At 39.8% G+C, this 15,619-nt stretch overlaps 1 pseudogene; it reads right to left on the bottom strand.

Moving 5' to 3' along the window:
• Window positions 1-6,933: 6,933 nt before the first annotated feature.
• On the bottom strand, window positions 6,934-12,463 carry LOC132630211 (uncharacterized; annotated as a pseudogene).
• Window positions 12,464-15,619: the final 3,156 nt, after the last annotated feature.

Raw genomic sequence — 15,619 nt, 5'->3', positions numbered from 1 at the left:
AGGAAAAGGTGGAGGATTATCATTATCCATTAAATTTAAATTTTGAAATTTGAACTTGGAAGTTGGAAGAGAGAGAGAGAGAGAGAGAGAGAGAGAGAGAGAGAGAGATTTAGATAAGTAGGAAATTTAGGAAAAGAGGAGAGTAGAGAATTGTGAGACAATATGTAGAAGAATGAATGGTATTTATAGATTGAAAATAGGGCCAAAGTATAATTTAAGGAACTTGATCGTTAAAATAAAGTTGACAACAACTAGTTTTTAAAGTATCAAACTTAATAAATTTTAGTATTAGAATTTTTTATTAAAATCCGGCCCGGGCCACTTAGCCCACTATTTACCCCTACCCGGGTAGGGGGCTGGGCCGAACACCCCTCGCTCCTCCAACCCAACCCCCAACCCAACCCACTAACTATGGCCCGGCCCAGCCCCATGTGACCCGCATTTATATGACCCGGCCCGGCCCGGCCCACTTGACAGGCTTAGCTTGAATTGCTTCCATATGTTCCTAAACGTTTTTTAGGTGTTGTTGTGCTTTGGTTCTTCTAGAAATTATTTTGCGGGTGATACATTTTTATATGATAAAATATTATAATTAAATAAATACAAATGACTTAATTACATTCTTAGAGTGAAAGAAAGCTATTACTAATAGTTAATATAGTTTAGTAAATATTCATTTTCTATTATGAGTTTTGAAAGATACATATTTTAAGAAATGATAATTCTCTTTTCTAATCAAAGGCGTGATCGTCTTTTTAAAATTTCATTGGTAAAGCTTTTTATTTATAAGTTTAGTTATGTTTTAATAATTATATTTTAATAAATTTAGTTAACGGATATACCTCCTAGGATGTAAGTATGGGATTTCATAGCATACACAAAAAACAACAGGTGTATCCGAAACTGAGCATATTATAAGTGTGGTTAGTGTAATTAATACTATAAATAATTGATTAAAAATCTACGTGCTGTCACACACCTTTTTTTTTGCGCCTCCGCGCTATAAACGCGCAGGTACGTAGGTTTTTATTATTAAAGGGTTTTTCCATTTGAAGTGACGGTTTTGAAAAGGGATTATTTTATTTACAGAGTCGCCACTTGGAATTGATTTTTGGTGTTCCAAGCCACCTTACGAATCCCTAATCAAAAGGAAATGACTCTTTTATTATGGTCCGCGAAAACAGAAGACCGGGTAAGGAATTCTATTGACCGGGGAGAAGGTGTTAGGCATTCCCCGAGTCCCGTGGTTCTAGCACGGTCGCTTCATTGACTTATACTTATCTTAAATTAATCTTTGAATATATAATGCATTTGAACCTTGATTTGCTCGTACTTTTATTGTTGAACATTTATTGGTCTTAAATCGAATGCGTAACCGCATTCCGAATCTTTTAAGCGTCTCAAAGTAAGATGCATAACAACATTCTTATTTGAAACAAAATTAATTATTAAAAGAGTTCGGCCAAGGTACGTAACAGCATCCTTGAGTTATTAGGGTGTCTCGGAATAAGATGTGTAGCCGCATTCTTAGTCGAAACAAACATCTTAAAACGCACCTAAAGCTCATCTAACGTTGAATGCAATTATTTGTCTCTGAAATTCGAGACTTAATATTATTATTTGGTTATATTTTTAGTCCTTTTTCACTCTTTGACAACGGGTTTTGAATAAATTCGCAACCCATCTCGCTCCCTTACAATTGATTTTTCCGCTCTTTTCTTTTATTCTTGACAACGGGGTTTGAAATAATTCGCGTCCCATCTCGCTCATGTCACAATCACGTGATTATAGTACCGCCTGTTTTATGCAATCAATGCCAGAAGTTGCATTTTTCATTTGTACATAAAATCAAATCATGATACCACTGGATTTCCCTTTCAATTAACATTCAAATAAAAATGAACACCTAAACAATGCACATGTAGATATTGACTACTGTACCCGATTAAATTGCATCAAAATAAAGGAATGAACTTTCTCACTTTTAGCCTTAAATTCTTTACTACTCTTTTACTGGATAAGCTGCAAAACCTTTTAATTTTATGCAAAGTTAAACAATGAAATACTAGTTCGTCCAATTCTTAAAGCACCGAACCAGATAATGTTAAAATAAATAAATAAATAAATAAATAAATAAATAAATAAATAACACACTCAAACAAATGACACTTAATTTATACAACTCCTGCCAAAACAGCTAATCACTTACGTAACCATTAAATATAAAACTTCATTCTAACTTCAGTTAATTGCACATTTCAGAACACTAAATAACAAAAGAAATGTTTTCTACGCAAAATAATGCATGATCTTAGCACTAATAAATCAACACCCAAAAATGTAGCTGAAGCATGGAAAGACTTTTTTTTTTTTTTGACCAAATTATACTATTTTTGTTAACATTGAAAAAACAAAGAAAGCTAATTTTAGCAAAACTTGTTGGAATCTAAAGAAACGTGCTAACCTCATATTTTTATTCATGCTAACAACACAACAAAAAAAGTACTGCATTTAAAAAGGCGACATCATTTAAAATATATGAATCTTTCAACAATGAGCCCTATTCCACAGTATAAACCTTATATCACGAAGTTTGACAAACTAATCATTCAAGTAAGATAGAAGAAAAGGGTTAAAGAGTGGACTAAGAAAGCTTCCAACTTTAAACCTCAAAAATCTTTATCCAAACTTATACATCAACATGGTAGTTCGTCAAAAATAAGCTAAAAAATGAGAGAAATAAACACACCTCTAATGGCGAGCTTCTCAAGACCAGAACCTACAACGAACCTCGAAACGGGATCACCAACTTAGTGCTGCGTTTTGTGGGAGAAAGAAACATGAAGAATGGCCAAAAGAGCGTAAAAATATGAAAATACTATGGTGTTTCCATGGCTAATCTCATTATTTTCTAAAGGGATCAAGAGAAAGAAGGTTGTCTTTGGCTCAACTCTATAAGAATATGTCTTGCGGCTGATGTATATTGTGTAGTATTGGCGGCTGATTGTCCTAGTGTGTGTGTAGGATGGAAAATGGCGGCTAGGTTTTTTTTTTCCCCCTCTCTAGGTTTCTATAATTAAATATTTATATGGTGTCTAGGCTAGGATTTTGAGTGTGTTATTCCTTCTTTTCTTTTCCCAAAATGCTCATATGAATAAAAATATCTTGAAGGATAAAAGGAATATTCCCTTCCCAAAAATGGATTATGCTTTTTTGTGTGGATAGGGTGAAACTTTGCCAAGTGGCGGGCCATCATTGGTTCCATTTTTTATTTTTATTTTCCATTAGAAGGACATATAAAATACCAAAATAAATATATTAATCAACTATTTTTAAACCAAAACTAAGAAAAAAAATTAAATAAATAGACTAACAAAAAATCAAAAAGATAGAATTAACTTAGAAAAAATAGATTAAAAGAAACCTATTTTTTTGTAATTTTTCCTTTCTTTTAAACACAAAACTTATGCCTTGGAAATAGCGAATATGTTTTGTCTTTTTTTTCATTTTCACAGACAAACCTACTAAAAAATGAAATAATAGTTAAAATCCAAGATTAGACTAAAAGAAAAATCAATCAATAAGACAATGAAAACATCCCGGGAGGGTCAAAAATTACGTGTCTACAGCATGTCCCTCTTTGGTTGGGGGCGCGAAGCGTTCTCAGACAAAGACGTAGACAACGAGACAAATTTGGACCCGACCTTTATTTGAAGGAAGAAAAAGGAATGGAACAAAATGTGACCAAGCCCTGGTCTTGGGCATCCTACATATCCCGGGTTACAAGGGAATCAGGTCTCGTGTAGTTCAAGAGGTAAGATGGGTGATGAACATACTGAGTTGGGGAAGTCGATTGAGGTCCTGTCGAGGTTCCGGTCCGCGGCTCCTGTTATTACATTAAAATGAAAAAAATAAAAGCTAAAAAGAAAATACAAGTACAAGACTCTATCTATGCAGCTTCTCTTGAATCTCGACTTGGATTTTCATGCTTGTTTATGAACTTAAAATTTAAAGTCATCCCTATTCTCCAGGCGGGGCTCCTGTTGCTTCTGACTGAACTTGAAACCAACTGAAAGTACACCCTATTTTTCAGGCGGGCTCCTGAGCTTGTAATTGAAAATTATCCTTATTCTCCAGGCGGGTTCCTGATGTCTGGGCAGATCCTGCAACTTTATCCCATTCTTCAGGTGGGTCCTGCAAATTACCAAAAACAACGAACACGAAAAAACATTTTTGTCCCAGTTCGTACCAGGAAATTTTTGGTGAGTGTTAGCAAAATTATAAACTATAAAATAATTTAATTATGGAAGTAAAATCAAATGTACTAACTAGGAAGTTCGTCCCCTAGCTACACCCATTTTCCAAGAGGGTCCTGATAAACTAAATCCCATTTTCCAGGAGGGTCCTGATAAATTAAATCCCATTGTCCAGGAGGGTCCTGATGACTAGATCCCATTATCCAGGAGGGTCCTGATAAACTAAATGTCATTTTCCAAGAGGGTCCTGATAACTAAATCCCATTCTCCAGGAGGGTCCTGATAACTAAATCCCATTCTCCAAGAGGGTCCTGATAAACTAAGTCCCATTTTCCAAGAGGGTCCTGATAACTAAATCTCATTTTCCAGGAGGGTCCTGATAACTAAATCCCATTCTCCAGGAGGGTCCTGATAACTAAATCCCATTTTCCAAGAGGGCCCTGATAAACTAAATCCCATTATCCAGGAGGGTCCTGATGACTAAATCCCATTATCCATGAGGATCCTGATAAACTAAATCCCATTTTCCAAGAGGGTCCTGATAACTAAATCCCATTTTCCAGGAGGGTCCTGATAACTAAATTCCATTCTCTAGGAGGGTCCTGATAGCTAAATCCTATTCTCCAGGAGGGTCCTGATAAACTAAATCCCATTATCTAGGAGGGTCCTGATGACTAAATCCCATTATCTAGGAGGGTCCTGATAAACTAAATCCCATTTTCCAGGAGGGTCCTGATAACTAAATCCCATTTTCCAAGAGGGTCCTGATGACTAAATCCCATTCTCCAGGAGGGTCCTGATGACTAAATCCCATTCTCCAGGAGGGTCCTGATGACTAAATTCCATTTTCCAGGAGGGGTCCTGATGACTAAATCCCATTTTCCAGGAAGGTCCTGATAAACTAAATCCCATTCTCCAGGAGGGTCCTGATAAACTAAGTCCCATTTTCCAAGTGGGTCCTGATAACTAAATCTCATTATCCAGGACGGTCCTGATAAACTAAATCCCATTTTCCAGGAGGGTCCTGATAACTAAATCCAATTTTCCAGGAGGGTCCTGATAACTAAATCCCATTCTCCAGGAGGGTCCTGATGACTAAATCCCATTTTCCAGGAGGGTCCTAATGACTAAATCCCATTATCCAGGAGGGTCCTGATAAACTAAATCCCATTTTCCATGAGAGTCCTGATAAACTAAATCCCATTTTCCAGGAGGGTCCTGCTAATTAAATCCCATTTTCCAAGAGGGTCCTGATTTTTGTCCTCGCAATACTTGCGCCTTGCATTTTTCAGAATGTACCTGCAGGTAGCGAATAAAATTTTATGTCCCTGTTTCAAAAAAAAGAAAAATTTTGTGAGTTTCAAAACTTTCTGGTTGGTTTGTGGCTTGGCTGTGAAAGCAACTGCTTTTTGCACTCGTCCTGTTTGGCTCAGCCTTTAGACAGTTATCACATCCTGTTGACCCACGGTATTACTGACTCAAACATGGTTGCCAAAATGTCTCAGAAGTAACTTCAACACCAGACCATACATCTCTTGTTTCATAATGTCCGTTAACTCAAACTTTATTGAACCTTGTATTTCACTGAATCTAGAACCTATTAACTGTCGACAGCTGGTTAAGTACCTTACGCCGACTGAATTATGTTACCTTCATGTGCTAACCAAGATGTTTTGCTTTGCAATTGGGAAAACTGGTAGCAAGTTTTGTGATCCTTTCTTACTTATCTCGCAACAGAAAAACTCAAAAAAAAAAAAAACATGAAATCCAAATGACGAAAGAAAAATAAAAGATAAAGATGAAAAGAGGTTAACAAAAAGATGTCCCCTCCGAGAAAGAAAAGAACGGGGAAAACTTATCTGAATGTTGTAGCCAGCTCCAATGATATGACATGCATTTTGGTTTAATCAACCTGATTTTATCCATCCTAAATGTTTATAAAATCTTATTAACACTTTGACTTCGAAACCGAATGTCTACGCCCAACAACTGCGTCAAAATCAAGGCCTTCATACAACTAGTGGACCAACAAGTCTCACTCATTTTCAATTCTCTCAACTCACCATCGCCTTATGGTGCTCGTGAGAGTTTTCACCAGTAAGACTCTCTCATTTTTATTTTTTTTCATCTCACCATCGCCTTACGGTGCCTGTGAGGGTTTTCACCAATAAGACTCTCTCATTTTCAATTCTCTCAACTCACAATCGCCTTACGGTGCCCGTGAGGGTTTTACCAATAAGACTCTCTCATTTTCATTTTTTCTTCCATCTCCCTTATGCTGATGCCACAAGTGATGTCAATGATGCAAATGCCTTATACTCATAGCTTGCTCAGCCTTGACATTCTTAATGATTGATCTGGAGGTCTTTTATTTGGTTGTAACGTGGCTTTTGGATAGGGTTGGAAATAAAGGATGGCATGGAGGCTCAAAGACAATACAAAAGTAATAAGGGATGAGATTTACAACGTTTGGAATCGACTCAAAAGAAAACAATAACTTCTGTCCCAGTTTCTTCGAAATGGGAAATTTTGGATTTTCTTTGGTTGGACCGAACCCCAGAATAAGGCAACCTACGTATCCTGCCGAGACAAGAATCAGGTCGAACGTAGTTCAGGAATTTATTTATTTTTGTTGTTGTTTTATATATATATTGTTGTTGTTTTTTTTAATAATATTTATGAAAAGCTTGATTCCAGACGAGGGTTGCGAAAGAAAAATAAATTATGGCTCAAAAGGGGTAGCAAGGGATGACATAATGTATAGGTAGCAGAATAGAATGCCTTCGTCATATCAACCCTTAAAAATATCAAGCACCAAACAAGTAATCCAAAGGTAGGGAGATGAAAATCATACATAATATCTTTTCACTGCATCTGCATTGATGGCAGTTTCAGACATTGTGCCTTCTATGTCTGTCAGATACAAAGCACCATTGGGCAAAACCTTCTTCACCACGAATGGCCCCTGCCAATTTTGGGGCGAACTTGCTTTTGGCCTCGTCTTGATGTGGAAGAATCCGCTTTAACACTAATTGACCCACTTCGAAATGTCTGGGACACACCTTTTTGTTGTGTGCTCGTGCTATCCTCCTTTGATACAGTTGACCATGACATACCGATGTTAATCTCTTTTCGTCAATCAGACTCAATTGCTCTAAATGGGTTTTAACCCACTTATCGTCATCAATTCCAGCTTCTTTAATGATTCGAAGGGACGGGATTCCAACTTCTGCAGGTATAACCGCTTCGGTCCCGTATACCAATAAATAAGGAGTTGCACCTACTGAAGTGCGCACAGTTGTGTGATAACCCAATAAAGCAAAAGGAAACTTTTCATGCTATTGTCTCGAACCTTGCACCATTTTGCGGAGTATCTTTTTAATATTCTTATTAGCAGCTTCCACAGCCCCATTTGCCTTCGGACGATATGGAGTTGAATTCCGATGTGAAATCTTAAAATGCTGACATACCTCATGCATCAAATGACTATTGAGATTCGCCGCATTATCTGTAATCATGGTCCTCGGGATCCCGAACCTGCAAATGATGTTGGAATGAACGAAATCCACCACGGCTTTTTTAGTCACCGACTTGAGAGTTACTGCTTCTACCCACTTTGTAAAGTAATCGATGGCCACCAAAATGAACTTATGCCCATTGGACGCTTTCGGCTCAATTGGCCCAATCACATCTATCCCCCAAGCTGCAAAAGGCCATGGAGCAGACATTGTGTGTAATTCTAAAGGAGGAGAATGTATCAAGTCGCCATGTACCTGGCACTGATGACACCTACGAATGAAACGAATGGAATCTCGCTCCATGGTGAGCCAATAATAGCCTGCTCGAAGAATTTTCTTTGCCAAAACATACCCGTTCATGTGCTGTCCACAAACTCCTGAATGTATCTCAGTCATGATAGTTAAAGCCTCTTTAGCATCTAAACACCGCAAAAGTCCTAAATCTGGAGTCTTTTTATACAAAATTCCTCTACTTAAGAAAAATCCGCTTGCCAGTCGTCGAATAGTTCTCTTCTGGTCACTGGTGACATGTGATGGATACTTCCCTGACTCGATGTATTCTTTAATATCATGGAACCAAGTCTCACCGTCAAGTTCCTCTTTGACTGTATTGCAATAAGCATGTTGATTGCGAGTTTTTATGTGTAAAGGGTCAATGTGAGCCTTGTCTGGGTGTTGGAGCATTGAAGACAAGGTGGCCAAAGCATCACCAATCTCATTATGAATCCTAGGAATGTGCTTAAACTTCACTGTTATGAACCGTCTACATAGATCTTGCAAACACTGTAGATATGGTATAAGCTTCAAATCACGGGTTTCCCACTCTCCTTGAACTTGGTGCACTAGCAAGTCTGAATCTCCCAATACCAATAATTCTTGAATTCCCATGTCGATAGCTAACCTTAAACCCAAAATGCAAGCTTCATACTCCGCCATGTTGTTAGTACAATAAAATTGAAGCTGGGCTGTTACAGGGTGATGTTGTCCTGATTTCGAGATAAGAACGGCCCCAACCCCAACTCCCTTAATGTTAGCAGCCCCATCAAAGAACAATTTCCAACCCGGATCATTATCCGAAATTACCTCCTCGATGCATGACACTTCTTCATCAGGAAAGTACGTTTTCAACGGCTCATATTCTTCATCCACTGGGTTCTCCGCCAAATGGTCTGCCAAGGCTTGGGCCTTCATCGCGGTCCGAGTCACAGAAGAAATATCAAACTCCGTGAGTAATATCTGCAATTTTGCAAGCTTTCCCGTGGGCATGGGTTTCTGAAATATATACTTCAAAGGATCCAAGCGGGAAATAAGATAAGTAGTGTAGGACAAAAGATAATGCTTCAACTTTTGTGCAACCCAAGTCAAAGCGCAACACGTCCTTTCTAGATGAGTGTACTTAGCCTCATAAGTGGTAAACTTCTTGCTAAGATAATAGATTGCTTGTTCCTTCTTGCCTGTAACATCTTGTTGACCCAATACGCAACCAAAGGAATTGTCCAGAACCGATAGGTACAATATTAAAGGTCTCCCAGGCTCGGGAAGAACCAACACAGGTGGGTTCGACAGATACCTCTTGATTTTGTCAAACGCTTCTTGGCATTCGCCAGTCCATTCAATCGCAGCATTCTTCTTTAACAACTTAAAAATAGGCTCACAAGTTGTAGTGAGTTGAGCAATAAATCGACTAATATAATTCAACCTCCCGAGTAGGCTCATTACCTCGGTTTTGTTCTTTGGCGGTGGTAACTCTTGAATAGCTTTGATCTTTGTAGAATCCAATTCAATAACACGCCGACTGACTACAAACCCCAAAAGTTTCCCTGACGGGACTCCAAATATACATTTCGCTGGATTGAGCTTATGATTGTACCTGCGAAGCCTTTCAAAAAATTTCACCAAATCCTTGACATGGTCAGACTGCTTTCTTGATTTGATGATCACATCATCCACATTTACTTCAATTTCTTTATGCATCATATCGTGAAATATGGTGGTCATCGCTCTCATATATGTTGCCTCGGCATTCTTCAACCCGAACGACATGACTCGATAACAATATGTACCCCATTTTGTGATGAAGGATGTCTTCTCTGCATCATCATCATCCATAACGATCTGGTGGTACCCTGCGTAGCAATCTACAAAAGACGCAATCTCATGCTTAACACAGTTGTCTTACAAAATATGGATATTGGGCAATGGAAAGTCGTCTTTCGGGCTTGCTTTGTTTAGATCACGATAATCCACACACACATGCGCTTTGCCATCCTTCTTCGGAACGGGGACAACATTGGATAACCAAGTAGGGTATCGAGCGACTCGAATGACTTTGGCCTCAAGTTGCTTCTCGATTTCTTCTTTAACCTTCACACTTATGTCTGATTTTAGTTTCCTTAATTTTTGCTTCACATGAGGGAATGTGGGGTCAGTTGGCAATTTGTGAACCACCAATTTAGTACTTAAACCCGGCATATCATCATAAGACCATGCAAAAACATCCCTATATTTAAACAAAGCCTGGATTAATTCTTTCTTGGAATGTGGTTGAACATGCACACTTAGCTTAGTTTCCCTGACATTATCTTGATCTCCTAGATTGATTGCTTCAGTTTCATTCAAATTAGGGTTCGTTTTATCTTCGAAGTGTTTCAAATCCCTGCTTATTTCCTGAAGTACTTCTTCTTCATCATATTCAACTTCTTGGTTCATTGTTTCATGGTTAGGTCGGATTTTAAGATCTGGCTGAGAATTCCGCATGCATGTCATATCATTAGAACCAGCACAAACAAAACTGTACAAAAGAAAATAAAAAAAAACACATTAGAATTTATGGAAAAGTCAAATTGCATTTCATTGAAAGGAAGGATAGAAGGGTTTGAACATTAAAACAAGCGAAAAACAAAAATTTGAATTACAACCCTGGAATAACTCGGATAAAGGAAAGGAAAACAAAACAGACTACAAAAACTCCTTCCTGGTTGGGAGAGGAGTGACTTCCCAATTGCTGAGTAGGACATCAGGGCCAATGAACTGCACATCCGCGTTACTGGGACCCCCTCAAATTTCAACCATATCAGCTTCAACAAACAAGTTCTGAAACACCCAATCAACCCAAAATCCACGTCCAGTACTGGCTAGGAAAAACTGCTAGTGTTCTTGACGAAGGACTTGTAGATCGGTGGCACAGGCTTAGTAAGTGACCATGCTTCTTTTTTTCGCTTTTTGACCCTCTTTCTATCTTCAGCCGTTGGTTTGAACCCCAGACCAAATGGACCTGGACTCTCACGTGGACACACCGGATAAACCATACCTTGTAGAGAGGCCCCCAAGCCTTTTCCTGGCTCAAAACCATGTTTCAACATTTCATTTACCACCATAACAGATGTTGGAGGCAATTGCAGTCTCAGAATGGGTTTCCCTTCAGGGATCTACTCAGCTACCACTATCTCAGAAGCTTGATACACCAGTGTTTCATCAGCATTATCCACTTCAATAAAAGGAACAGTGGAGTCTTTATAAATGGACAAATCCCCTTCACCGTGAACGATCATTTCCTGCCTGTCATATTCAAACTTGATTATCTGATGCAATGTGGATGGATTGCCCCATCCATATATACCCACGGTCTTCCCAACAACATATTATAGGAGGCATTGCTGTTCAATACTTGAAAATCTATGGTAAAATCAGCAGGCCCTATTGTAAGCACAAGATCTGTCTCACCGATGGCGTCAGTTTTCGCTCCATCAAAAGCTCTAACACACACATTGTTTGGTCGAATTCTTTCAGTACTTACATTTAGTTTTTGTAAGGTTGACAGAGGACAAATGTTTGCACCAGAACCCCCATCAATCAAAACTCTCATGACCTAGGAAAGCTCACATTTTACAGTAATATGAAGGCTTCGGTTATGTCCAGTACCTTCAACGGGTAGTTCATCATCTGAGAAAGTGATTCTATTTACCCCAAAGATCCTCCCAGCAATTTTCTCCAATTGATTAACTGTAATCTCAGTAGGGACATGGGCTTCATTCAGAATCTTCAACAAAGCTTTGCAGTGTTCATCTGAGTGTATTAATAAAGACAACAAAGAGATTTGAGCAGGGGTTTTCCTTAATTGCTCCACAATGGAATAGTCTGACAATTTCATATTTTTCAAGAACTCTTCAGCTTCTTCCTCTGTTACTGGTTTTTTAACGGGTATTTGGCCCTCCCTCACCTGTTTGGTTTTCCTTAACTCTTCCGGAGCGAAGCATCTTCCTGAACGAGTCAGGCCCCCTACTTCGTCTACCTCTTCGATGATTTCCTTCCCTTGGTAAGTCACCATAGTCTGATTATAATTCCAGGGAACCGCCTTAGCATCAACTATTGGAAGTTGTGTCACTGGCTTAATAATGATAGGGGTGGTGAACGCCCATTTGACAGTTAAATAGGCCTGCTCGACACCCCTGGCACGATCAACTTTGGTTTTCCATGACTTGCGCCAACCTTATCTGGAGCTCCCTTCACAGTCAATAAGGGTTTCATCGCGTCTGACTGGATTGGTCTCTTTGTAACCTCATTTAACCCAAAAGGTGTTGTTTTTGCGGAATCTGCCACATTTACTGATTTCTCCACGCCTGCTTCAATCTTCATGATAGGCTTGTACGGAACATCAGACCCATCACTACCATAGATCAACTCCAACATCTTTGTTTCTTAATGCTTTGGTAGTGGGTTTTGATTGATATTCGGTATATCTGCATTTTGCACCACAATTTATTGTGTATCAATCAAATCTTAGATTGCTTTCTTCAAATACCAACATTTCTCTATATTGTGTCCCGGGGTATCAGAGCAATAAGCACATCTTTGAGAGTAATCAACATTTTTCGGAGGCGGGTTTGGGATCCTTCCTTCAATTGGGCTTAAAACATTTAATGCCCTCAACTTTTGAAACAAATCAGCATATGATTCCCCAATGGGGGTAAAGTTATCCTTGACCGTATTTGCCCTTTTGTACTCTGGCCTGGGCCGAAAATTGAATCTGGGCGGGCCTTGGTAAGTCTGTGGAGGTGGAGGACGGACTTGTGGGGTTGGTGCGCGCCATTGCGGGTAACAAGGGGGCTGGACATATGGCTGTGCACTGTATATGGGGTGCTGAGGGGGCAGAATAGAATATTGTGGGTTTTGGGGAGGGAAGTAGTGTTATGGGTAATTATATGGATCTTGGGTGTAGTTTTGGGGTTGGGGTTGAGTGTATTGGCGAGGCGGGCCCCTCGGGTTTCGCCGTAGCCCAGGCGCAACTATAGCTACATCTTCCTTTTTCATCTTTCCACCGAAACTCCCTGAACCATTTTGAATGGCTTGGGTTGTTGCCTTCAACGCGGAAAAGCCGATAATGCGTCCTGTTTTGATTCCTTCTTCTATTATTTCTCCCATTTTAATGGCCTTAATGAGCGGTTTTCCTAGGGCCGGGATCATGTGTTGATAATATGTCTCATCTTGTGCCTGGAGAAAAGTCTTCACCATCTCTCCTTCTCTCATTGGTGGCTTTACCCTTGCAGCTTGTTCACGCCAACGAACCGCAAACTCCCTAAAACTTTCGGTAACTTTCTTCTTCAGGTTGGTTAGAGACTTTTTATCAGGAACCAGATCAATATTGTACTGAAATTGTTGCACGAACTCATTTGCCATTTCATCCCAAGTATACCATTTCACAATGTCCTGATCAATAAACCATTCTGAAGCTAAACCAGTCAGACTCTCCCCAAAGTAAGCCATGAGCAATTCCTGATTACCCCCAGCTCCTCTCAGTTGGTTGCAGTATCTCCTCAAATGAGATATGGGATCACCGTGCCCATCGTACTTGTCAAACTTCGGTGTCTTAAACCCCGGAGGTAAGTGAACACTCGGGAACATACACAAATCACTGTATGAAACACTTTTATAGCTTCCTGATCCCTGCAAGTTCTTCATAGCTTGTTCTAGACTTTTCATCTTCCTAACCATTTCATCATGCTCTACATCCTTAGTAGCAACCCCATACTCAGCGCCAAGATGCGTAACCGTATTCTTAGCAGGACCTCCATATTCATGGCCAAGATGCGTAACCGCATTCTTAGCAGGTCCTTCAGAATCGATTGGACTAAAGTGTAGAGTTTGATGATAAGGATCAGGAGCCCCAAATGCAATATCGGGTGCCAAATGCTGCTCTTGACGGATGTCAGATGGTGGCCCAAAGTTTGACCTTTGCATAACCGCCGGTGGAGGTATTGTGTAAACGGGCCTTATATTTGCAACATACTTGGGGTTAGACAGTGGGTATGTGTAGGCAGGCCCAGTGGTTGCAATCCCGAAATGATCGGTCCTGATTGGTACCCTTGGAGGACGACCTACAAAAGTTTCCGCCGTATTGGGCAAATTGGTGTAATGACCGAACCCAGGTGGGTATATCGGGTCTTCCGCAGTAGATAACAGTGCTTGTGAGCATGCCTGTGCAGCAGAAGTGATGTCGGGGAACCCAGGGATTGACTGAGGAGGTTGCTGACCATTCAACCACCCTTACAACATCTCAATCATTTGTTGCCTGAGAATTCTATTCTCCTCAGCGATGACAGATTCTTGTTGAGCCACCCGTTCCGTTTCATCCCCCGTGTTGATCATCGGTAGCGAAGTCCCTTCCGTCATTCCGATACTGCCCTTTGACCTTGTGAAATAATGATGCGTTGCCAGTATGGCCACAAACCAACCACTTTTACCTTAACTCTTCTCTGTAAAACAGCCAATGTTAGGGTTAAGCAATTCATAATCACTCATTCATATGCATGTATCAATTCTACCATGGCAGGCCCTATGTCTCATCCCGGCTTATCTAGGTGCAACCTCGCTTCCTTTTTTTTTTTTTTTGCATCGCTCATCTCTATTTTCTTCTTCTCCCTTTCTTTCTTTCAACCTCTCTTTTCTCTTTTTTTTTTGCAGGTTTTACAAGCTTCGATCGAACCCGTTGGGGGTTGCCTACGTATCATGTTGAAAACATGAATTAGATCGTAACGTAGTTCGTACAAATAGCTGGGTTATTTTGAAAACAAAATCTTTTCCATTGATTTTCAACTTTCATTCCATCATTTTTACAAGGACTCAAAGAAAGGATGAAAAAATAAATAAAATCGACTCCACTAGTACTAAAGACAACGTAACACTGACTCAAAGGAAAAATGAAAGAGCGACAGTTAAAAGACGAACACGTTGACTGCATCGACACTTCTATTCCTTGTCCCCTTTATGATGACTCTGATTCAGCTGGCCACCCATATCCTTTTATAAACCTTGCAGTGTACGGGTGAGATGATCGACAAAGGTAGGTATTTGCGAATGAAACTGCTCATAGCCCAATCTTTCATATTCCAAACCTTCTTGTGAAGAGCGAATGGCCATACCTCAGACCCTACCTCGAACCGTCCCACATTTGTACTCTAATTCTTTTATCCTTAACTCACGGGCAGCGGCCTCTTCTCTCGCCTTTTTCTCACGCACGGTCACTGACTCTAATTTCTCCTGTAACATCTCCCTTTCCTGAATTAACTGGGACATATCAGAGCCTACATTTTGGCGAGCCAAGTTCCTTTTTGCTTCCTCCAATTCTTCGTGAAGTTTATCTTGGGAGCATAACCACTCAGCCTTCTCTTTTTTAAACTGTTCTTCTTTTCGTTCAAACTCATTCTGCTGTTGGTGCATGTCCTCTTCAAGGATGCTCAATCTCTCTTGCAAACCTTGTCTAATAATTTTAGCACGTTCCGCTATTTGTGACCCCCTAATCGTGGCCAGTTGAAGCTTTCCCTGTAGTGCGGCTGTTTTGGCCCTTTC

The sequence above is a fragment of the Lycium barbarum genome, chromosome 3 (genome assembly GCF_019175385.1).
Source record: "Lycium barbarum isolate Lr01 chromosome 3, ASM1917538v2, whole genome shotgun sequence".
Lineage (NCBI taxonomy): Eukaryota > Viridiplantae > Streptophyta > Magnoliopsida > Solanales > Solanaceae > Lycium > Lycium barbarum.
The sequence above is the reverse complement of the archived record's forward strand: the minus strand, read 5'-3'. Positions and strand labels throughout refer to the sequence as shown.